The sequence below is a fragment of the Parambassis ranga genome, chromosome 2, assembly GCF_900634625.1.
Source record: "Parambassis ranga chromosome 2, fParRan2.1, whole genome shotgun sequence".
In the NCBI taxonomy this organism is placed as follows: Eukaryota; Metazoa; Chordata; class Actinopteri; family Ambassidae; genus Parambassis; species Parambassis ranga.
Window position 1 is genome coordinate 28,389,295 of NC_041023.1, and position 23,655 is coordinate 28,412,949.

At 42.9% G+C, this 23,655-nt stretch overlaps 2 long non-coding RNA genes across 2 annotated transcripts; both read left to right on the forward strand.

Moving 5' to 3' along the window:
• The first annotated feature begins 6,390 nt into the window (after positions 1 to 6,390).
• LOC114432268 (uncharacterized) lies at positions 6,391 to 7,213 on the forward strand. Its single transcript, XR_003670239.1, has 3 exons — positions 6,391 to 6,555; positions 6,959 to 7,014; positions 7,097 to 7,213. It is a non-coding gene; the product is annotated as an uncharacterized LOC114432268 (long non-coding RNA).
• A 611-nt stretch (positions 7,214 to 7,824) lies between these two features.
• Positions 7,825 to 8,491, forward strand: LOC114432269 (uncharacterized). Its single transcript, XR_003670240.1, has 3 exons — positions 7,825 to 7,913; positions 8,111 to 8,206; positions 8,412 to 8,491. It is a non-coding gene; the product is annotated as an uncharacterized LOC114432269 (long non-coding RNA).
• The last annotated feature ends 15,164 nt before the right edge of the window (positions 8,492 to 23,655 follow it).

The following is a 23,655-nucleotide window of genomic DNA, read 5'->3' on the forward strand; positions in this document are numbered from 1 at the left end:
TCAATCAGGCATGTGGCACACTTCAGTTTCTTTTGCAGCGCAACATCCTTCCTTCGAGGCAAGTGTCCTGTATAGTCTTTGATGAAACTTTGGAATTGTTATTACTTCATTTTTCCGGACTTTTTTTTTGGAACAATCAGCCCATTTTAAAACCACTGAAGCTACTTTTGGACTGCTACTTATTGCTTGTAATTTCACACAGGCTTTAACCTTAAGAGAACTAATACAGTAGCCTACTCATGCATACAAAGACCCTATCTGTTTGTGAAACACGGTGGTGGCAGTATCATGGTTTGGGCCTGTTTTGTTGTTTTGAAAATTGGTTGATGTTTTGTTTAATATTTATGCAGCTTTCAAGCACCACTGTACATTTTATAAACTTGTTCCATGAAAATCATTTAATCATCAAGTCACCATCACATTGACCCGATGGTCAATGTTGGCAGCGTCACAGTGCCACAGAAATTATCAGTTGAGACCAGAGTATAGGCGACATAGCTGTTTACCTAGGGCGCCACCTGCTGGAGGGGGCGCTACTTCCATTTTGCACTACTTGAACACTAGTACCACCTCACCGATTCATGTGGTACCTATTACATTATTACACTGTTACACTCATTCATATAAGGGTCTATGTTTGCCATTACAACCACCACTCATTGTATGTTCTGTTCACTGTATGTCTGTTATGTCATGTCTGTTATGGCATGTCAATTTATAGCCTTACTTTTAGTTTACCTTGTTTACTTGACCTTATTTACCTTAATTTCATCTTAGTTTTATCTTATTTCATGTTAATTATTATATGTTTTTATGTATGCACCAATCACTAAGGCAAATTCCTAGTAATGTGAATCCCCTTCACTTACATGGCAATAAACACGATTCTGATTCTGATTCTGCTGCAGGTAGAGAGAATTTTAATTATTCAACAAAAGACCTGGGGCTGGATTCTTAGCACTAGGAGTTTCCCTTAGTGGTGACATTATGCCGTTTTCTAAGAATTTCCCCTTATAATTAAGACTAAATACTAGTAAAGATAAAAGAGGTCTTAAGGTAAAAAAAAACTGTTAAGAGTGGAGAGGTAGACTTTTAAGAGGTTTCATAGTTCCATGAACAGGGAGAACATGACACAGAGAGAAACATTTTCCAAACTATGAATGACGCTGAACTCATAAAACGCTACAGATTTGAATGAGCGGGAATAATGTTTGTGGTTGAATATGAAGACTACAAATCTTAGTAAGGACTCTTATCTTAAAAGTCTTAGAGGAAGGAACAGACTAAAAGTTTGATTTTATTGAGGAGGCGTGTTTGACCCCGTTGCTAAGCATGACGCATTGTTTAGGAGACATGGTTGGTTGACAGAAAAAAACATGAGAATGCGTTCCTATATAAACAGTATAGAATGGACAGTGACATGAAGGCTTGTAGTCTCAGATGATGATGTGATCTCAAACACAAATTGTTTGGATGGAATTCAGCCTGTAGGATATTAACACGGGATGACTGGCTCAGCTGTCACCAACATTCTGTGATGGCTGTCTGTTACATGGAGGCGCTGGTTGGCGCAGATTAACCTGCAAACAAAATGGAAACAGGTGAAAGCCTGCAGAGACCAAACTGGACAGAGGAGCAAAGCTCAGTCTGAGCACAGTCAGCTGACGAGACACAGGGTGTAAGAGGACAGAGCGCAGCACATCAGCGCTTCCTTTTGCACACGGTTTTGTGAGGAAAAGTGGTGGTACGTCTGCAATGTAAGATGAGGGGAGTTCGCTGCAAATAAAGGGGGATCTGCTCGTACAGGTGATGGCTGTATACACATATTTTGAACAAAGTTTACATGAAGCATAACAACATATTCCATTAAAGCCTAATGGATTATTTTCAGGTGGTGGGCCAACACCTAAACAGCTGTCACAAGTGGCAGAGACAGTTTTAATGTCCTTGAGCAATCCACATTAAGCATATAGGTCAATGGCATGTTTTCTATGTAAGCATATCATTGATGTTGTACAATAACTACAAAAAGTCACAATGCACCCGTAGCGTTTTAATACCTCACTCATTCTTAGTTTGGAGGTTTCTCCTCTCTGTCCTCTTTGTTTAGGGAACTCTTAAGCCTCTTAAAGTCCTCCTCTCTGCTCTTAACAGTTTCTTACCTTAAGACCTCTTTTTAGGGCTTGTGAATCACTTTTGTTTTTACTAGGATTTAGGCTTAAATATGAGAGTAAATTCTTAGAAACGTCATAATTCTAAGAAACACACCTCCTCACTAAGATCAAAATTTTTCGTCTGCTCCTTTCTCAGAGTCACTCTGAGAATGTTCTTAAATCACTTTTAAGTGAGTGACGTGGCAAGATGGCGCTAGGGTGTTCTGCTGCTGGCCGTCTGTCGCTGTGCTCTGTGTTTTTGATGTGGATGCTGCTTTACCTGTGCTGTCAAGAGGTGTTCTCGCTTCTCACATACGATCGGCAAACTCTGCTTGAGATCGGATGCTTCTGCAATCAGCTTAAAACTGACCCGGTGACTAGCTCTCCTCCGTTTCTTGAGGAAATACCGGCCTTCCTGAGGCGCCCTCCTGTGTATCTCGCAAGAAACGCCGAAGGAGACGGGGGAAACGCGGTGGCGTCCGGGTGAGGATCGAAGCTCTCCTGAGATCTGCTCGCGTGCCTGGTCGTGATCTGCTTTTGCTGGATGATCCTGCTCTACACTCGCTGGCGATCAGGGCCCGATGGATCCGACTGGTGTTCCCGGAGGCCGACAGCTATGATAGCGTCGGCTGTTTTGTGGACCCCGCTCAGCTGCTGCTGCCTCCTGCCAGCCGGTGGCCATGAACAGGTAGACGTGGTGTGGATCATCAGAATCTCCGCTCACTGAAGCTTGCTTCGCCCTTGACTTAATTTAAATCTGGCGCTGCTGAATGTGAGGTCCGTCACCAACAAAACTTTTCTCCTGAACGACTTCTTTACATCGTGTAAACTGGATTCTATGTTTCTGACGGAAACTTGGCTACGTGAAGGAGAACTGGTACCTTTCTCGGAGCTGCTCCCCACTGGATGTAATTATTTTAACTCCCCACGTACCACTGGCAAAGGAGGAGGACTGGCTTCGATATTTAAATCCTCATTCCACTGCCAACAATCTCCGGCTGTCATCTACTCCAGCTTTGAACTGCAACTCTTCGAGGTAAAGCTCCCCGTGACTGTTCTCTGTGCGGTGGTCTATCGCCCACCAAAAATTAACAAAGACTTTGTTCAGGACTTTGCGGACTTTGTGTCGGGTGTCATTTTTAAATATGATCACTTTCTGATCGTTGGTGATTTTAATGTGCATGTCTGCTGTGAGAGCAGACCTCTTGGTCAGAGACTTTCTGAGTGCCATTGACTCTTTTAATCTCACACAGTACGTTTTTGAACCGACACATGAGAAAGGCCACACTCTGGATCTTGTGTTGTCATATAGGCTGGATGTACAGATAACTGAAATTGGACACTCCCTCTTATCTGAACATCTACCTGTGTTATTCTCCCTCTCTGTGCCTGCACCCGCCACCATGAACACCGCTCCCGTTCGCCGTCTCCGTGTTTTTAACCCCTTAACTCCCCAGCTGTTTACTGCTGCTTTTAAAAACTTTTTGAAAAAAAAATTTTATATTCTCTTGATCTTAGCAGCCACAGTGTGGATGATTGTGTAATGATGTTTGATTCACTTTGCTCTGAGATTTTGGATTCAATCGCGCCCATGACTCTCAAGCCTGTAAGGCCGCAGAAACAGCCTTGGCTCAACGAGTCCACTCGTGCACTCAGACACGCATGTAGGCAGGACAAACTTAAAATTTCGTGGGATCTCCTCCAAGACGATCTCACATCATACCAGCAGGCTGTTAAAGCTGCAAAGACAGAATATTTCTCCGCACTTGTGTCTGCAAATGCTCATAAGCCTAAGGTTCTTTTTAATGTGTTTGATTCTCTGGTGAATCCATGTGATGCTGTCAGTATTGAGCCGTCTCCTATACTCTCTGCGAGGCTTTTAAGGAATTTTTTATTGAAAAAATTTTAGCAATTAGACACCCCTTCTCGCAGTCTGCCCAGGACCCCTCGGCTCTTTCTCCCAGCTCCGCTGTCTTTGACAAATTTGAGCCTGTCTCACTATCTCACCTCACTGAGATTGTTAAAAATTTATGGCCTGCCACTTGCCAATCTGACAGCATTCCATCCCGTCTTTATAAAGAGGTCTTCTGCACAGTTGACACTTAGCTTACAATTTATAAATCTGTGTCTGAGCTCTGGATCTGTTCCATCCTCTTTTAAACATGCCACGGTGCAGCCTCTTTTAAAAAAGAAAGGCCTAGACCCCTCGGTTTTAACCAATTTTAGACCAATTTCCAAGCTCCCTTTTATGTCAAAGGTTTTAGAGAAAGCTGTTCTTACTCAAATCCAAGAATTTTTAAAAACAGCCAATGTCTGTGAACTGTTTCAATCTGGTTTTAGGCCTCTCCACAGCACTGAAACTGCTCTTTTAAAAGTTTTTAATGATCTCTTACTAACCCTTGACTCTGGCAACTGTGCCATTTTAATTCTCCTCGACCTGACAGCGGCCTTTGACACGGTAGACCATAGGATTCTCTTGGCTCGCTTAGAGCACTATGTTGGCATAAAAGGCACTGCCCTAAAGTGGTTTGAATCCTATCTGACAGACATCCTTCTCAGTTCAGATAGGGCAGTTTTCTTCTTCAGTGGCCCCTCTGACCTGCGGGGTGCCCCAGGGGTCGGTTCTGGGCCCGCTGTTGTTCTCTCTGTACATGCTACCCCTGGGGTCCATATTCAGGAAGCACAGCATCCCCTTCCATCTTCCTTCTTCGAACTAAGGCTTATTGCTAAGGTAAAGCCATACCTTAGTCAGAGTGACTTAGAGAAAGTCATCCACGCTTTTATAACCTCTCGCTTAGACTACTGTAAGTCCTTATATATTGGAATTGGACAGTCAGAGCTTCACCGTCTGCAGCTGGTCTAAAACGCAGCGGCTCGGCTTTTCACCGGGACAAAAAAGCGCGAGCACATCATGCCAGTGCTTTCCTCACTTCACTGGCTACCGGTGAAGCACAGAATTGATTTTAAGATTCTTTTATTCATTTTTAAGTGCTTGCATGGGCTGGCCCCGGACTATTTATCAGACCTCCTGGTATTACATCGGCCCTCCAGAGCTCTTAGGTCTGCTAACCAAATGGCTCTGGAGGTCCCCCGATCTCTTTTAAAAACTAGAGGTGACCGGGCCTTCTCAGTCATGGCTCCCACTCTGTGGAACGCTCTGCCTATAGCTGTGTGGTCGGCAAATGGCCTCACCACTTTTAAATCTCTACTTAAGACTTACTTATTTACCTTGGCCTTTGCCTGAGTATTGGCAGCTCTTGGGGATTTTATGTTTTATGATTGTATCTTTGTTTTATTGTATTTTACTGCAATTTATTTCTTTTATGTATTTTATCAGTTTGAGTTCATTTTATGTATTTTAATGTTAAGCACTTTGGTGGGCGACGCCCTTATAAATGTGCTATATAAATAAAGCTGACATTGACATTGACTTTTAAGCTAGGAGTCCTCACTAAGATTTTTTAGGCTAAGATAAGAGTGAATTCTAAGAATCTTTGTGAATACAGCCCCTGAGTTATTAGATTTACACTACCGTTCAAAAGTTTGGGGTCACCAGGCCAGTTCTATAACTTCTCTGATCAGCATAACACAGGGGTGTCCAAACTACGGCCTGCGGGCCGCAGTCGGATTTTCTATGGCCCGCGGCTTCTATCTTAAAATGTGTTATTTTTGGCCCGCCAGCCAAACAGAGTAAATCATACAAAATCAACAGGCAATTCTTATTTTTGTTTTTAACTTCATTGTGTAACGTTTGCATCATGATTTTCTGAGCAGAACATTATCCCTCTCTCTCTGCATCGTGGTGCGTCACGCGGTGCTGCAGGGCTTGGTTGTTGGTTCCAGCTATGCAGAGGGCTCCGAAGGTGCAAAACACCGGTTCAGAACTTCGACACAATTCACTACGAGACTAAACATGCTTCTGCATACAACCTGTTATCAGAGAGCGTCTGTACACTGTAAACCCGAACAGTACTACCAACTCATAACTATTGCAGGCAAAGTAAGTCAAAGTGGGCTAATTAGTTCACCTGACACTGAAACATTAAGTATTCGAACGAATAATTTCATTTTGATTTCACATGGCTTAGTAAGTGTAAGTGAACACTGTCACTTAACTTCAAACGTCTAAGTTAACAGTTGTACGTGCGAGGACGTGACGTCTGACGTCACTATACCCAACCGATCAGGGCATGTACCCAGAAAATTCAAGATGGCTGGATCGTAACGGTGGATGCAACGAAACGAACAAAGGAGGAACAACAATAATATTCAGCGAAAAACCTGCACAACGGAACAACAGAACGCGGATTTTATCGCCGTGCTGTTGTAAAATTGTGTTATTATCTTTGTTTTGTGTTCTGGGACGCCGACTTCAGGATTTGAAAGTTTCGCGCGCGAACCGGTGAGTAACGTTACAAAAGTTTAGCAAAAGTTCACTAACTTGTATATAGTTATCTTTTGTTAAACGCTGTTTAACGATATTTATGTTTAAACTAAAGCTTAATTAGTGATTATCATCAGTGTTGCTGCTCCTCCCAGGTCGGTAACATTACTTACGACACACACGAGGAAAGAGCCGTTCTTTGACTTGAGAAATATTCAAATATTGTTGAAATGTTTTAATATAAACAGTTGCTGCATATGTAAAAGTTTACGTTTTATTCGGCATCAAAAAATCATATTATGTTGAGAACGGTCGTCTAACGCAGTTGCCCTCGCCAGTAAGGAATTGACAAAATAATACATATACAATAATATACGTTACACCTTAAGCATCATTAAATTGTGCTCTCTGTTATGTTTAGTGCCATAGAGCGGTTGGATATGAGAAGTTTGTAATTGTGACCAACCAACAGTATTGGTGAGTAAAGTATGTATTTAAAAAATTTGATTATGACGTTCATCATGATTCGGAAATAAATTTGTTCATTCTTTCCCTGCAGGATTTGTGGGACCTCTTCCGCCCCAGTTCAAGGAAAACATGGCTGAAACAATGTACAGCTTCAAGCCATATCCACATGACAAAGAAGTGGGTATGGCTGCTGAAGCTCTAGCAGCTCATCCATGCCTCAGAGAGCATGGAAGTAAAAATGGATGGTATGGATGGAAGGTGGCCTTGAAGTTCAAGATGGGGAATTATCGCTCTAAGTTGGCCAGATCTGGTTGTGTGGAGGTCTCTGTCAATGCAGGCAAGAGGAGCCGTACCAACCCTGAAAATGATCATCCTCATTCCAAAATCAAAAGAGCGAGAAGAGCTGAGGTGAATTACCTGCCCAACTTTCCCTGGGGAGAGAATGAGGCAACTTTGAAAGAAATGAGAGTACAAATTGTACAAGAGACTGAAAAGATTGAGAGAGACCAGATGCTAATAGAAGCTCATGCACACAACCTTTGCTCTTCACCGCCAACAAATTGTTCAAGGAAGTCCACAGGTGAGGGAATTCCTGGAGTACTGGCCAGCATTGCGAAGGCAGTCACAGGTAAATATATAGTATGTTAAGTTAATAAAAGCAATTGATATTTAACATTTCATGTAGAAAATATTTGACAACTCCACATTGTTCTTACACCTAAATATTTATACGTGTACAGGTGTTTGCAGAATTCCATCGAATTACAAACGTACATCTACGCAACCAGTTTTACAGTGAACTCGACTGATACACACCAAAGCTAGTTTCGCTGTATCGACAGAAGTCCTCAAGGACAGGAAAGGGAGCAGAGGCACTGCGAGAGATGCTCAGAATTTATGACTTGGAGGTAAGTTTATGTTTGACTTTAACACGGGGACATTGTTGATCATATAATGTGTTGTCATTACAGATCACAAATATTTTTGATAGTAGTCGATTATCCTGCTGAATCATATATATATAACTATTTTTAACATTGAAACACTGAAGCATTCCACTGCCTTACCAAGATATTTCTATAATTTGTCTTTTTTCTCAATCTAGGAAGAACGTGATATCAACAGCCGACGCACTCTGGCTCTTCGTGCACTTCCAGTGTATCTCCGGGAGGATGACACTGAATTCTACAAAACCTGGAATGTAAGTATTCACTTTCACTCTCTTCACTCTTGCACACACAGACTGATCTCTCTGTTCTTGGCATAACTCTAGCTCATGTTGCTCTCTCCAGTACTCCTTAGGTTTTGTTGTTTGTTTAGTTGGTGTGAACTTGTTAACTACAAACAAGGATTGTGTGGCATCCTTCTGGATTTGTTGTTTTAATTGGTTTTCCTGTGTTTTGCAGGGTGAGGATGACATGGAGACAACTGACATACAGCTAGGGCTCTTCTCTGTGGTCCCTGACTCGACTGGTTCCATCATCCCCGATAACATATCCATTGTGATAGAGGATGAAGTTGTTATGAGCGAGATTCCCAGGTTGGCTGATGCATTTGTGGTGCTGCTTGGTTTAATCTATGCATTACACATGGATTATCCAAAGAAAATCACTCATACATTTACATTCATCCAGAAAGTGCTGATGTGCTTGGATGATAACAAACCTTTGAAACCATGCCTACTCTCCCTGACAAATGATTTGTTAAAAGAATAGAAAAGGTGAGAAATGCACACCTGCTGAGTGCAGGCATTCATGTCAGCAACATGCCAGGCTATGGCTGACAGCCATGTTCTGTTGTTCATTCTTAGATGTGTCTGATATTATAGACCAGTCCATTTAAATGTTGAAAGCACTTTTGCATATGCTGTTTAGAATGAGAGGTTCATTTTTTGTTTATTATGTTGTACTGCCTCCTCATTGATCAGTATGCCCTCATTGTTAATGGCAATTCAGTTATTTATTTATATTATAGTTTAATTCTGTTATTTGGTATGTTTTTCCTCTTTTGCATAAAAATTAGATGTTCATGCTGCTACTATGGGAACATTTGTTCATTCCCAATTATTTGAAATTGAAAACATACAAATGTTTACAATATTTCAGTTTTAGTAAGCCTGATATTTAAAAAAAAACATAAGAGTTGGTAATACCTTTTTAAAAGGTTTTAAGGTGCTGTTTTATACCTTAATAAATTTTTGGAATTTTGACAGAAACACTTTAGTCAAGAACCTTTTATTGCATGGATGATGTTTCTCTTGCACAATCATACATATATGGTTACAGTTCTACAGTTACATATACACAACTTTATCTGCACAATTTGCAGTTATTTTTTGGCATGCCTTTGGGGGGCAGAACCCCTTTTTAGCTGGACCCCTGGTCTATAGCAGCTATTTTGGTTTTGAGCATTACAAACATGTACATTTTAAGTTTGCAAGTGGTAAATATTTTGAGTTCATTAAGGTATAATATTTTGAGTAGATACTATTGATATAATACATTGTGTACAGTAGATTTTTTCAAGTCCATATAATTTATTTTTATAAGTGTCATTAAATTAAATCATTAAAGTGTGAAGAAGACATAAATATTAAGTTAAGTGAATTAATAAAATGATATTGAACTCAGAATATAGATTAAGTTAACTGCACACATATTCTTCAAGTATTGTGTAACTCAAAAATTTTAGCAGAGTAACTCAAAAGTTTTTATGTAATCAGTTACATCAAAAATTTTGAGTTTACTGAACTTGTTCGGGTTTACAGTGTACAAGGGACGTTCTCCAAAACTACGGAGCCCCTCTGTGACATGGTAAAAGAAATAAATTGTGGCCACGAATAACGTGCGCACTAAATATTATTATTATTAGTTGTAGTATAGTAGCCCTATTAGAATTCATGGACTGGGTGCATGGGAGCGGGCTGCCTGGCCAGAGAGCAGCCTCCCCGTGCAGCAATGAGCATCCCTCTCTGGGGAACGTGCCGGAGTACTGGGGGGCTCCAGGAGCGCAGGGGAGTGGAGCGGAGCGTCCCTCTCCCTGTCCATCATGTCGCTCCCTGCTGCCTGCTCCTGCCCGCGTTGGGCAGCAGGGAGCGATGCTGGAGCCATTAGAGAAGTTAAAGCGACATGATGGAGAGAGAGAGGGATGCTCGTTGCTCCCTGCTGCACGGGGAGGCTGCGTCCTGGTCGGCAGCCTGCTCGGGCCTTTTTACCGGCGGCTGGATAAAAGCAACTCCCCAGAAATGCGAACGATTGTAAATCATGAATTAGTTTGTGCCGTGTGAGCAGACTGTTATAAACTGTGATGTTTTACTGGAGCAGCAGATCAGTCCCTTCGCTTGTTAACGTTCTCTGTTGTTAAACTGTCAGCTGTACAGAGACGCGGCACTTCTCTCAAAAAGGCTCCGTCATTCAGTACGCATCTGTCGTAAGGCACGTCATCACGTTTTTACGTCTCGTTGCCATGCACTGCAAACCTGTGTAAACATTAAATTACAGACCCTTTGAGATCAGCACTAAATGGCTCCCACCTAGTCTACCTGACATTTTACTGATGTCTGCTGCTCCTAAACCAGACCTGCCACATATGATCAGATCTCACCTTCACAGTAGAGTCAATAACTTGATGTTGCTCTGTTATCACAACCACACAGTTTCTGAAAGTTTTAAATTTATGCTGTAAATTCATATACATTTTCTGATCTGTTCATCTGAATGCTAAGATGTTATTTTGTTTGTTGTGTAAGATATAACATATTACAAAACAGCATACACAGTTTTTAGTGTTTAAAATAATGACATCGGGGACTGTTGGCCCTCGGAGAGTTTCGCATTATCGAATCTGGCCCTCCCCGAAAAAAGTTTGGCCACCCCTGGCATAACAGTTCAGCTGTGCTAACATAACAGGAGTTTTCTAATCATCAATTAGCCTTTTTAACACGATTAGCTAACACAATGTACCATTAGAACATAGGAGTGATGGTTGCTGGAAAAGGGCCTCTGTATGCCTTTGTATATATTCCATTAAAATCTGCCTTTTCTAACTAGAATAGTCATTTACCACATTGACAATGTCTAGACTGTATGTCTGATTACTTTAATGTTATCTTTATTGAAAAAAGTGACCCCAGACTTTTGAACGGTAGTGTAAATCTAGATAATATTTAGGAGTTAGACTATGAGAGTTGTGAGACTAAAAATTGCAATAATAAGACGAATTAAAAATAAATGTATTTTTTATTCTATTCTTATATATATATATTTTTAATAGGGGTTGAAACTGCAATCATAGCCAGTAACCAGCATTCGGCCATGGCTACCAACAAGTAACATATTGTAAGTTGTCTGTAAGTTAGGCTATCCAAAACAATTTACACCTTTTAGCCACAACAGCAAACACTGCTGTAACTCACTAACTTATGATGGGAGTGGTCAGGAGCTGTAAAAACATGTTTATTTCTGCTATGAAGTTGGCCATTTCAACGTGGAATTCTACTGAGATTGACTCACTTTTAGGAGCCAGTCCCTAGAAGCTGCAGCATGCAAACTGCAAAGTCTGAGCCCTGGAAGTTGATGCTTGGCGCATCCATAATGTAGTTTCTTTAGTCTGATCCTTAAAAACATGCATGAATCAAAAGAAACAACTTGTCAATCACTGACAACAGCCCTGTAATCACCCACAATAGTGTTTTATAATATGCATGATTATAACATCAATCAAGTTTTGTGAAGAATAATGTTTGTGTTTCTGGAGCATAACAAACAGGAACTGCTTAGCACTCTTTAACCTAAGTGATTTCGGCCGAAAATAGGAAAAAGTCAATGTTACATTCCTGTTTATGCTCATTTAAAGGGGTTAGGGTTAGAGTTAAGGGTTATGGTAAGGGTTTCGGTCAAGGGTTGTTTGAATTATTGTTTTTTTAAGCATTTTTACTTATTTTTACATTTTACTTATAGTACAATTACGTAAGGTATGTTTTGACTACAATGTGCAACCTGCTCCTTTGTGCTGTTACACTGCTGTAAGTGCCCACATGAATGCCCTTTTGAGGACCAGAGGTTGCCCTTCTCATCTTTCATCATTTGGTTTGTTTGTTGATTTCTCTTCTTTATCATTATTAGCACCTTATCGTTTGGAGTTTAGATTTTCCCTCATGTTGATGAAGATTCTCAGTCATCCAGGTCATCATACGTAGAGAAGATTGAAGCAAGGCGTCTGGACTTGTAGAGTTTTCTAGAGGACGTTTCGCTGCTGATCCAAGCAGCTTCATCAGTTCTAACGGTTTGGTGGGGAAACATGGTTTATATGTGGTTACAGACCTATGTGGGTGGGTCTGGGTAAAACTTAAAAAACGTACAAACAATTAGGGGTGGGCGAATCGATCTAAATATCGATAGTATCGATACCAAAGTTGGGATCAGTAATTACTCGATACTAGCGTGATGAGATTGATATTTCTGTGGAAGTTTCTCTTCTATACCTTCAGCAACTTTACTCGTATTTACTCGCGGTGCAAACAGCGCTCCTCTCTCACTCTGCTCAGTGCGCAGGCACACCCCGCCCCTCCCCCTCCTTCTCCACTCTGCTGGAGCAGACGGAGCTCCTGATTGGCTGTAAAGTACGGCTAGCATCATGGAGACAGCAGAGAGGAAGAGGAGCGCTGTTTTGGATTTCACAGCGACAGACGAGAAGAACAAACTGCTACTTGTGAGGTGCAGGAAAGCAACCTGCCACTGTGGAAACACAACTCATTTACACAAACATAAAGCAGCAGAGCCCAAAGCGGAGCTGCAGAGTAAACAGAGGGAGGAGGAAGAGGCAGATCCCCAAACATGAACCAGAGACAGTGGTCACTGACAAAGGCTTTACTGCAAAACACTCATAAATATCCAGGTAGATGATTTAAAGAAGTGAAGGTTTAGATTGAGTAATCTGCAGCATGAATTAATGGTGTCTTTCTGAGTGCAGTGGTAAGACGTGCAATTTTAGCAGAATGACTGAACAGTCATCATATCACCAGCTGAAATAAATCTTGTTTTTCTCAAATTCCAAAATACATCTAATAATGTAATTATATAAGTTTATATAATGATATGTATTTCAGTATGATTAATATAATTATGCTTTGGTGACAACTGTTGAAGGATCTTTATTCTTCATATTTAGGCTACATGCAGGTAGGTGTTAAACTTTTATAAATCTTATATCTTAGTCATGCTGTTTCACCTACATGATTCACAAAGAGCCATGGCTGTCACAAGGAGCATTGCTGACATGATTGTGAAGTTAAAATTTCAAACTTATACAGTTCTGCACTTTTGTTTGCAGCTTGATTTACTTAACAAATGTTTCTTGTGTATTATTATTCTGCTAATCACGATAATCTATTTAAAGGCAAAAAAAGAAGGCAAAAAATAATTATTTATGATCATGAAATTTCAAAGTAAAAGTATCGGTATTGGTATCAGCGATACTGGCCCTGAATTTACTTGGTATCAGATCGATACTGAAATCTTCAGTATCGCCCACCCCTACAAACAATAGCACTAAATGTTTCCATACTTACCTGTGATGTTCTGGCTGACTGGGCCAGGTGTGTCTAACGACTGGCTAACGACTATGAAACTGACGGAGGGGGACTGGTTGACAGCCCTTTGTTCTTACTGTGAGTATGTGCAAACTTCCTGGGAATGGATGGAATCACTGCATTGTATGTGGTAGAAAGATGATGTCTGAGGCCACCACCTCTGTTAAGGGAAGGTTTTTCCAGCTTAACATAGATGGCTTCCTTGACTCCTCTTTCATACCACCTTTCCTCCCTGTCTAAAATGTGAACGTTGTTGTCCTCAAAGGAGTGTCCTTTGTCTTTGAGGTGGAGGTGAACAGCTGAGTCTTGTCCTGAGGAGTTGGCTCTCCTGTGCTGAGCCATTCTTCTGTGGAGTGGTTGTTTAGTTTCTCCAATGTACAGAGCATTCCTCACTGCACTGGACTGCATATATCACATTGCTGTGTTTCTCCCTGGGAATCTTATCCTTCGGGTGAACCAGTCTCTGTCTCAGTGTTGTCATAGGTTTGAAATGGACCGGGATGTCATGGTTGTTGAAGATCCTGCGGAGTTTCTCTGATACTCCTGACACATATGGAATGGAGATGTTCTTTCTCCGCCTGGTGTTGTCCTTCTTCTTGTTGTTGGGGGGTCTTGTTTTTGTGGCTTTGATGAGTGCCCACTTCGGGTAGCCACATGTTTGCAGGGCCTTCCTGATGTGGTGTTGCTCCTTCTTCTTCCCCTCTGAGCTGGTGGGTACAGTTTGTGCTCTGTGCTGCAGGGTCCTGATGACTCCCAGTTTGTGTTCCAGTGGGTGGTGTGAATCAAACAACTGGTACTGGTCCGTGTGTGTGGGTTTCCTGTACACTTCCACATTGAGGCTCCTGTCCTCCTCAATATGTACTGTGCAGTCCAAGAAGGCCAGATTGTTGTCCTTGGTGTCCTCGCGAGTGAACTTGATGTTGTTATCCACAGCGTTGATGTGTTCTGTGAACCGTTCCACTTTGTTGGTCTTGATTTTGACCCAGGTGTCATCCACATATCTAAACCAGTGGGTGGGGGTGGTTCCAGGATAGGAACTCAGGGCTCTTCTCTCCACTTCTTCCATGTAGAGGTTGGCCACAATAGGAGACACAGGTGATCCCATCGTACAAAGTTCCCATTGTACTGGAAATAAGTGGTGGTCAGGCAGAGGTCCAGCAGGTCACAGATGTGGTCTGGCGTTAGGTTGGTTCTCTCCTTGAGTGTGCTGTCTTGTGTGAGGCAAGTCCTTACCATCTCTGTGGCTTCTGATGTAGGGATGCAGGTGAACAAGGAGGTGACATCAAATGAGACCATGGTGTCATCTGGGTCCATTTGGATCTTCTCCACCTTGTTCACAAAGTCCTGCGAGTTGTGAATGTGATGTGGTGTGTCACCTACCAGTGGTGTCAGGAGTTCAGCCAAGTTGTATGTGACTGAGTTTGTGCTGCTGACGATGGGTCTGAGGGGGACTCCTTCCTTGTGTATCTTGGGGAGTCCATACAGGCGTGGAGTGGCTTCCCCAGGATACAGTCGAAAGTAGAGCTTGCGGTTGATGATTTTCCCTCATTTGTCTCCCTCGTTCATATGACCTTCCCTGGTTTACCCTTTTGGTTTGTTTAGTCGTTTTGCCTCTTTTGCCTCACCATGGTTTGAGTTATTTCTGGACTTTGATTTATTTTGGTACTTTGTGTTTGGTTATCATCTTTCGCCGTGAGTTTAGTTTGGCTTACAATAAAGGTCTCCCTTTGTTACACCTTGAATTGTCTGCACTTGGGTTCTGCTTTAAACATTACTGTGTCATGACAAACTCAGCATGGATTAATCTAATCAAAAGACAAACAGGCAACATTTTAGACAAGCCTAGTGGGTCCTGCACTGCAATGGAAATATGAATGCCTAACGACGACACTGATCGTGCCACTTCAAGTTTCTCAGAGTTAAAATCCACATTCCTAATGGCATCAATTGCCAGTAAGTTTTAAGGTAGACATCTTTTGAAGAGCACTCCTCTTTCCAACTGTGTACAGTGAATCTTTTTTTTTCCTGTAGCACCCTCAACAAATCTGCAGCTGGCCATTGTAATTATGTGACTAGGTAGTCCACCAGCAGTACGACCTTGGCATCCCAGAAAACTATTACCTTGTCTGCAGAAGACAGTGGCGTCTGGTTAGCTTGGTTCTCTTTTGAATCCTTTTTAGTTATTTTGATGTTTGTGAATGATTTTGTGGGACTTACTGTTTTATTTTGAAAGTAGTGTTTCTTTGTGTCTCTTCATCTGTTTTAGTTCCTCCTGTGTTTCCCTCTTTGGTGATTGCCTTCTCCGCCCTAATATGTTTCACCTGTGTCTTGTTACCTTGTGTATTTAAGACCCTGTTCACACTGGGGAAATCAATCCGACTAGAGCGGGATTCGGGTCGTATCTGGATATGTCCGGATAGTTTTTTCTGAGTCTGAACAACATTAATCCAGATATTTCCAGTAATATTTACAGATTTCAATCCACCTCTCGGAGGTGGATCTAGTCGGATCGACTTAAATCTGGCTCAGGTCTGAACGCAAATACAAATCCCGCTAGCGATGTGATACTTTTGGGTTCACAGGGACAGTGTCCGGGTCGTGTACAAAAGCCGTGTGTAAACATCTGTGGAACTACTACTTTTCCCCACGTTTATTTTCGACATGCCTACAAAGAAATAAAGCGTGTTTTGAACTGAAAAAACAAAACAAAAGAACAAATGTCACAGGGGAAAAAGCGCATGACACATGCACGCACGCTGTCCTACCGGGGCCTGAACGAACTCTGAATTTACAAGGTGCCACCTAGCGGTTTGGAGGACAACAAAGAAGCAGGATTAAGCATGGACATGTGTGTGTGATAGCCAGATTTAAAAATAGGTCTGACCATATCCAGTTTAAAGGCTATCCGGATTCAATCCCATTCTAGCTGGATTGACTTTCTCCAGTGTGAATAGGGCCTAAATCTTGTAATCGCCTTTGTCCTGACCTACCTCTGTGTGACAGTGACCTCCTTTTTCCTCCTTTAATTTTTCCTCTGGGCTTCTCATGTTCTTCGTCTGATTGGTTTTTAGTTATTATCTTGGCTCCTTTATTTTTAGGGCCTGAGCACCGAATGGTGCAAGAGGCCTATTGAAACCTTAGGAATTATTAGGGCCCGAGCACCGAATGGTGCAAGAGCCCTATTGAAACCCTTAGGATTATTTTTAGGGCCCGAGCACCGAATGGTGCAAGAGCCCTATTGAAACCCTTAGGATTATTAGGGCCCGAGCACCGAATGGTGCAAGAGCCCTATTGAAACCCTTAGGATTATTATTTTTTTTTTTCCCCCTCCGAGATCGCATTTTTGGAGGCCTTAACATGCCCAAAAACTCACCAAACTTGGTAGAAAAATTCATTCGCCCGAAAAATTTTGAAATTTGCTGACTTTTGAAATGCACATATAAAAATGGCTCTATAGCGCCCCCAACGCGTAGCCCCTCTGGCCGGTTTGACACAGGATTATGAAAATTGGCACACATATGTATCACCTCAAGACGCACAAAAAAGTCTCTTGGACCCCCCCTCCAAACCCAACAGGAAGTCCGCCATTTGAAGGTTTGTGGCCATTTTTGGCGATGTGTGACCCTGCTGCCAAACTTTTCACGCCTCGCATACTTCAACGGATTGAGCTGAAATTCGCCGTGTCCACTCAGGACACCATAGGGAATAGACGCATTCCAAAACTCTTACAAAAGTCTGACGGTGTGGCCGGGGCGTGGCCTCAAAGTTTGACCATTTCTGAGGACACAGAAAGTCTCTATAACTTCTTCGTTTTCTGTCCGATCTGTACGAAATGTCACATGTATGATCAGAGTCTGACCCTAAACACATCTATACAACAATATTGAGGCTTTGACAGAGCGCCACCTACTGGCTACACAAAATGTTGTGTTTTCATAGGTTTTTCTGCCTGCCCCTGTGGCCTGTTTTGAGTAGGGTCACGAAAATTGGCACACATGTGTATCACCCCAAGATGCACAAAAAAGTCTCTTGGACCCCCCCTCCAAACCCAACAGGAAGTCCGCCATTTTGAAATTTCTGTTAATTTTTGGCGATTTATGACCCTGCTGCAAAACTTTTCACGCCTCGCATACTTCATCCAAATGAGCTAAAACTCACTGTGTCCACTCAGGACACCATAGGGAATAGACGCATTCCAAAACTCTTACAAAAGTCTGACGGTGTGGCGGGGGCGTGGCCTCAAAGTTGACCATTCGCCATTACAAAGGAAGTCACTGTATTTATTGCCCTAATGCGTAGCCCCGCTGGCCAGTTTGACACAGGATCACAAGAATTAGCACACATGTGTATCACCCCAAGACGCACAAAAAAGTCTCTTGGACCCCCCCTCCAAACCCAACAGGAAGTCCACCATTTTGACTTTTTTTTTGTAATTTTTACCGTTTTCTGACCCAGCTATAAAACTTTTCGTGCCTCGCATACTTCATGCAATTCAGCTGAAATTCACTGTGTCCACTCAGGACACCATAGGGAATAGACGCATTCCAAAACTCTTTCACAAGTATTACCGTGTGGTGGGGGAGTGGCCTCAAAGTTGACCATTCGCCATTACAAAGGAACTCGCTGTGTTTTATGCAGTACTACCCATATACTTTATGCAATGTGGACAAAATCTTACAGTACTGCCATGGAGCCGAGTCTAAACAGATATATATGCTAATAGGATGATACGGTCATAGCGCCACCTACTGGTAGCAGGAAAGTTTGGTTGTAAACATGTGTTTGTTGTATATCTGTGGAAATGAGAGGAGGAGAGCATAGCACAGGAGAGTATAGGAGACGAGAGCATAGGAGAGAAGACTGCGATGACCCCGCGGATCGCAAGGTGCGCGAGGGCCCGCAATGCTGCTTGCAGCTTTAATTTTTTTTTTTTTTTAGGGCCCGAGCACCGAATGGTGCAAGAGCCCTATTGAAACCCTTAGGATTATTATTTTTAGGGCCCGAGCACCGAATGGTGCAAGAGCCCTATTGAAACCCTTAGGATTATTATTTTTTTTTTTTTTTTTTTTTTCTTTCCCCCCCTTAGATCGCATTTTTGGGGGCCTTAACATGCCCAAAAACTCACCAAACTTGGTAGAAAAATTCATTCGCCCGAAAAATTTTGAAATTTGCTGACGTTTGAAACCCACATAGGAAAATGACTCTATAGCGCCCCCAACGTGTAGCCCCTCTGGCCGGTTTGACACAGGATTATGAAAATTGGCACACATATGTATCACCTCAAGACGCACAAAAAAGTCTCTTGGACCCCCCCTCCAAACCCAACAGGAAGTCCGCCATTTGAAGGTTTGTGGCCATTTTTGGCGATGTGTGACCCTGCTGCCAAACTTTTCACGCCTCGCATACGTCATCGGATTGAGCTGAAATTCGCCGTGTCCACTCAGGACACCATAGGGAATAGACGCATTCCAAAACTCTTACAAAAGTCTGACGGTGTGGCCGGGGCGTGGCCTCAAAGTTTGACCATTTCTGAGGACACAGAAAGTCTCTATAACTTCTTCGTTTTCTGTCCGATCTGTACGAAATGTCACATGTATGATCAGAGTCTGACCCTAAACACATCTATACAACAATATTGAGGCTTTGACAGAGCGCCACCTACTGGCTACACAAAATGTTGTGTTTTCATAGGTTTTTCTGCCTGCCCCCCTGGCCTGTTTTGAGTAGGGTCATGAAAATTGGTACACATGTGTATCACCCCAAGATGCACAAAAAAGTCTCTTGGACCCCCCCTCCAAACCCAACAGGAAGTCCGCAATTTTGAAATTTCTGTTAATTTTTGGCGATTTGTGACCCTCCTACAAAACTTTTCACGCCTCGCATACTTCATCCAAATGAGCTAAAACTCACTGTGTCCACTCAGGACACCATAGGGAATAGACGCATTCCAAAACTCTTACAAAAGTCTGACGGTGTGGCGGGGGTGTGGCCTCAAAGTTGACCATTCGCCATTACAAAGGAACTCACTGTATTTATTGCCCTAATGCATAGCCCCGCTGGCCAGTTTGACACAGAATCATGAGAATTAGCACACATGTGTATCACCCCAAGACGCACAAAAAAGTCTCTTGGACCCCCCCTCCAAACCCAACAGGAAGTCCGCCATTTTGTCTTTTGTGGCCATTTTGTGCCTATTTGTGACCCTGCTTCAAAACTTTTCACGCCTCACATACTTCATGCAATTGAGCTGAAATTCACTGTGTCCACTCAGGACACCATAGGGAATAGACGCATTCCAAAACTCTTTCAAAAGTATTACCGTGTGGTGGGGGCGTGGCCTCACATTTGACCATTCGCCATTACAAAGGAACTTGCTCTATTCTATGTAGTACTACCCATATACTTCATGCAATGTGGACAAAATCTTACAGTACTGCTATGGACCCGAGTCTGAACAGATATATATGCTAATAGGATGATACGGTCATAGCGCCACCTACTGGTAGCAGGAAAGTTTGGTTGTAAACATGTGTTTGTTGTATATCTGTGGAAATGAGAGGAGGAGAGCATAGGACAGGAGAGTATAAGAGACGAGAGCATAGGAGAGAAGACTGCGATGACCCCGCGGATCGCCAGGTGCGCGAGGGCCCGCAATGCTGCTTGCAGCTTTAATTAGGGCCCGAGCACCGAATGGTGCAAGAGCCCTATTGAAACCCTTAGGATTATTATTTTTTTTTTTTTAGGGCCCGAGCACCGAATGGTGCAAGAGCCCTATTGAAACCCTTAGGATTATTATTAGGGCCCGAGCACCGAATGGTGCAAGAGCCCTATTGAAACCCTTAGGATTATTATTTTTTTTCTTTCCCCCCCTTTGATCGCTTTTTTGGGGGCCTTAACATGCCCAAAAACTCACCAAACTTGGTAGAAAAATTCATTCGCCCGAAAAATTTTGAAATTTGCTGACGTTTGAAACGCACATAGGAAAATGACTCTATAGCGCCCCCAACGTGTAGCCCCTCTGGCCAGTTTGACACAGGATTATGAAAATTGGCACACATATGTATCGCCTCAAGACGCACAAAAAAGTCTCTTGGACCCCCCCTCCAAACCCAACAGGAAGTCCGCCATTTTACCTTTTGTGGCCATTTTTGGCGATGTGTGACCCTGCTGCCAAACTTTTCACGCCTCGCATACTTCAACGGATTGAGCTGAAATTCGCCGTGTCCACTCAGGACACCATAGGGAATAGACGCATTCCAAAACTCTTACAAAAGTCTGACGGTGTGGCCGGGGCGTGGCCTCAAAGTTTGACCATTTCTGAGGACACAGAAAGTCTCTATAACTTCTTCGTTTTCTGTCCGATCTGTACGAAATGTCACATGTATGATCAGAGTCTGACCCTAAACACATCTATACAACAATATTGAGGCTTTGACAGAGCGCCACCTACTGGCTACACAAAATGTTGTGTTTTCATAGGTTTTTCTGCCTGCCCCCCTGGCCTGTTTTGAGTAGGGTCATGAAAATTGGTACACATGTGTATCACCCCAAGATGCACAAAAAAGTCTCTTGGACCCCCCCTCCAAACCCAACAGGAAGTCCGCAATTTTGAAATTTCTGTTAATTTTTGGCGATTTGTGACCCTCCTACAAAACTTTTCACGCCTCGCATACTTCATCCAAATGAGCTAAAACTCACTGTGTCCACTCAGGACACCATAGGGAATAGACGCATTCAAAAACTCTTACAAAAGTCTGACGGTGTGGCGGGGGCGTGGCCTCAAAGTTGACCATTCGCCATTACAAAGGAACTCACTGTATTTATTGCCCTAATGCGTAGCCCCGCTGGCCAGTTTGACACAGGATCATGAGAATTAGCACACATGTGTATCACCCCAAGACGCACAAAAAAGTCTCTTGGACCCCCCCTCCAAACCCAACAGGAAGTCCACCATTTTGACTTTTGTGGCCATTTTTTGCCTATTTGTGACCCTGCTTCAAAACTTTTCACGCCTCACATACTTCATGCAATTGAGCTGAAATTCACTGTGTCCACTCAGGACACCACAGGGAATAGACGCATTCCAAAACTCTTACAAAAGTCTTACGGTGTGGTGGGGGTGTGGCCTCAAAGTTGACCATTCGCCATTACAAAGGAACTCCCTGTATTTTTTGCCCTAATGTGTAGCCCCGCTGGCCAGTTTGACACAGGTTCATGAAAATTAGCACACATGTGTACCACCTCCAGACACACAAAAAAGTCTCTTGGACCCCCCCCTCCAAACCCAACAGGAAGTCCGCCATTTTGACTTTTGTGGCCATTTTTTGCCTATTTGCGACCCTGCTACAAAACTTTTCACGCCTCACATACTTCATGCAATTGAGCTGAAATTCACTGTGTCCACTCAGGACACCATAGGGAATAGACGCATTCCAAAACTCTTTCAAAAGTATTACCGTGTGGCGGGGGCGTGGCCTCAAAGTTGACCATTCTCCATTACAAAGGAACTCGCTCTATTTTATGCAGTACTACCCATATATATTCCAAAACTCTTACAAAAGTCTCACGGTGTGTGGGGGAGTGTCCTCAAAGTTGACCATTCGCCATTACAAAGGAACTCACTGTATTTATTGCCCCAACGCGTAGCCCCTCTGGCCAGTTTGACACAGCAGCATTAAAATTGGCACACATATGTATCACCTCCAGACGCACAAAAAAGTCTCTTGGACCCCCCCTCCAAACCCAACAGGAAGTCCACCATTTTGATTTTTTTTGTAATTTTTGCCGATTTCTGACCCTGCTATAAAACTTTTCACGCCTCGCATACTTCATCCAATTGGGCTGAAATTCACTGTGTCCACTCAGGACACCATAGGGAATAGATGCATTCCAAAACTCTTTCAAAAGTATTACCGTGAGGCAGGGGCGTGGCCTCAAAGTTGAACATTTGCCATTAAAAAGAAACTGTATTTTCTGCAGTACCACCAACATACTTTATGCAATGTGGACAAAATCTTACAGTGCAGCTATGGACCCGAGTCTGAACAGATATATATGCTAATAGGATGATACGGTCATAGCACCACCTACTGGTAGCAGGAAAGTTTGGTTGTAAACATGTGTTTGTTGTACATCTCTGCAAATGAGAGGAGAGAAGAGCATAGGACAGGAGAGTATAGGAGACGAGAGCATAGGAGAGAAGACAGCGATAGCACCACGGATCGCAAGTTGCGCGAGGGCCCACAATGCTGCTTGCAGCTTTAATTTTTTTTTTTTTTTTTTTTTTTTTCCCCTCCGAGATCGCATTTTTGGAGGCCTTAACATGCCCAAAAACTCACCAAACTTGGTAGAAAAATTCATTCGCCCGAAAAATTTTGAAATTTGCTGACTTTTGAAATGCACATATAAAAATGGCTCTATAGCGCCCCCAACGCGTAGCCCCTCTGGCCGGTTTGACACAGGATTATGAAAATTGGCACACATATGTATCACCTCAAGACGCACAAAAAAGTCTCTTGGACCCCCCCTCCAAACCCAACAGGAAGTCCGCCATTTGAAGGTTTGTGGCCATTTTTGGCGATGTGTGACCCTGCTGCCAAACTTTTCACGCCTCGCATACTTCAACGGATTGAGCTGAAAATCACTGTGTCCACTCAGGACACCATAGGGAATAGACGCATTCCAAAACTCTTACAAAAGTCTTACGGTGTGGTGGGGGCGTGGCCTCAAAGTTGACCATTCGCCATTACAAAAGAACTCCCTGTATTTTTTCCCCTAACGCGTAGCCCCTCTGGCCAGTTTGACACAGGATCATGAAAATTAGCACACATGTGTATCACCCCAAGACGCACAAAAAAGTCTCTTGGACCCCCCCTCCAAAACCAACAGGAAGTCCGCCATTTTGACTTTTGTGGCCATTTTTTGCCTATTTGTGACCCTGCTTCAAAACTTTTCACGCCTCACATACTTCTTGCAATTGAGCTGAAATTCACTGTGTCCACTCAGGACACCATAGGGAATAGACGCATTCCAAAACTCTTTCAAAAGTATTACCGTGTGGC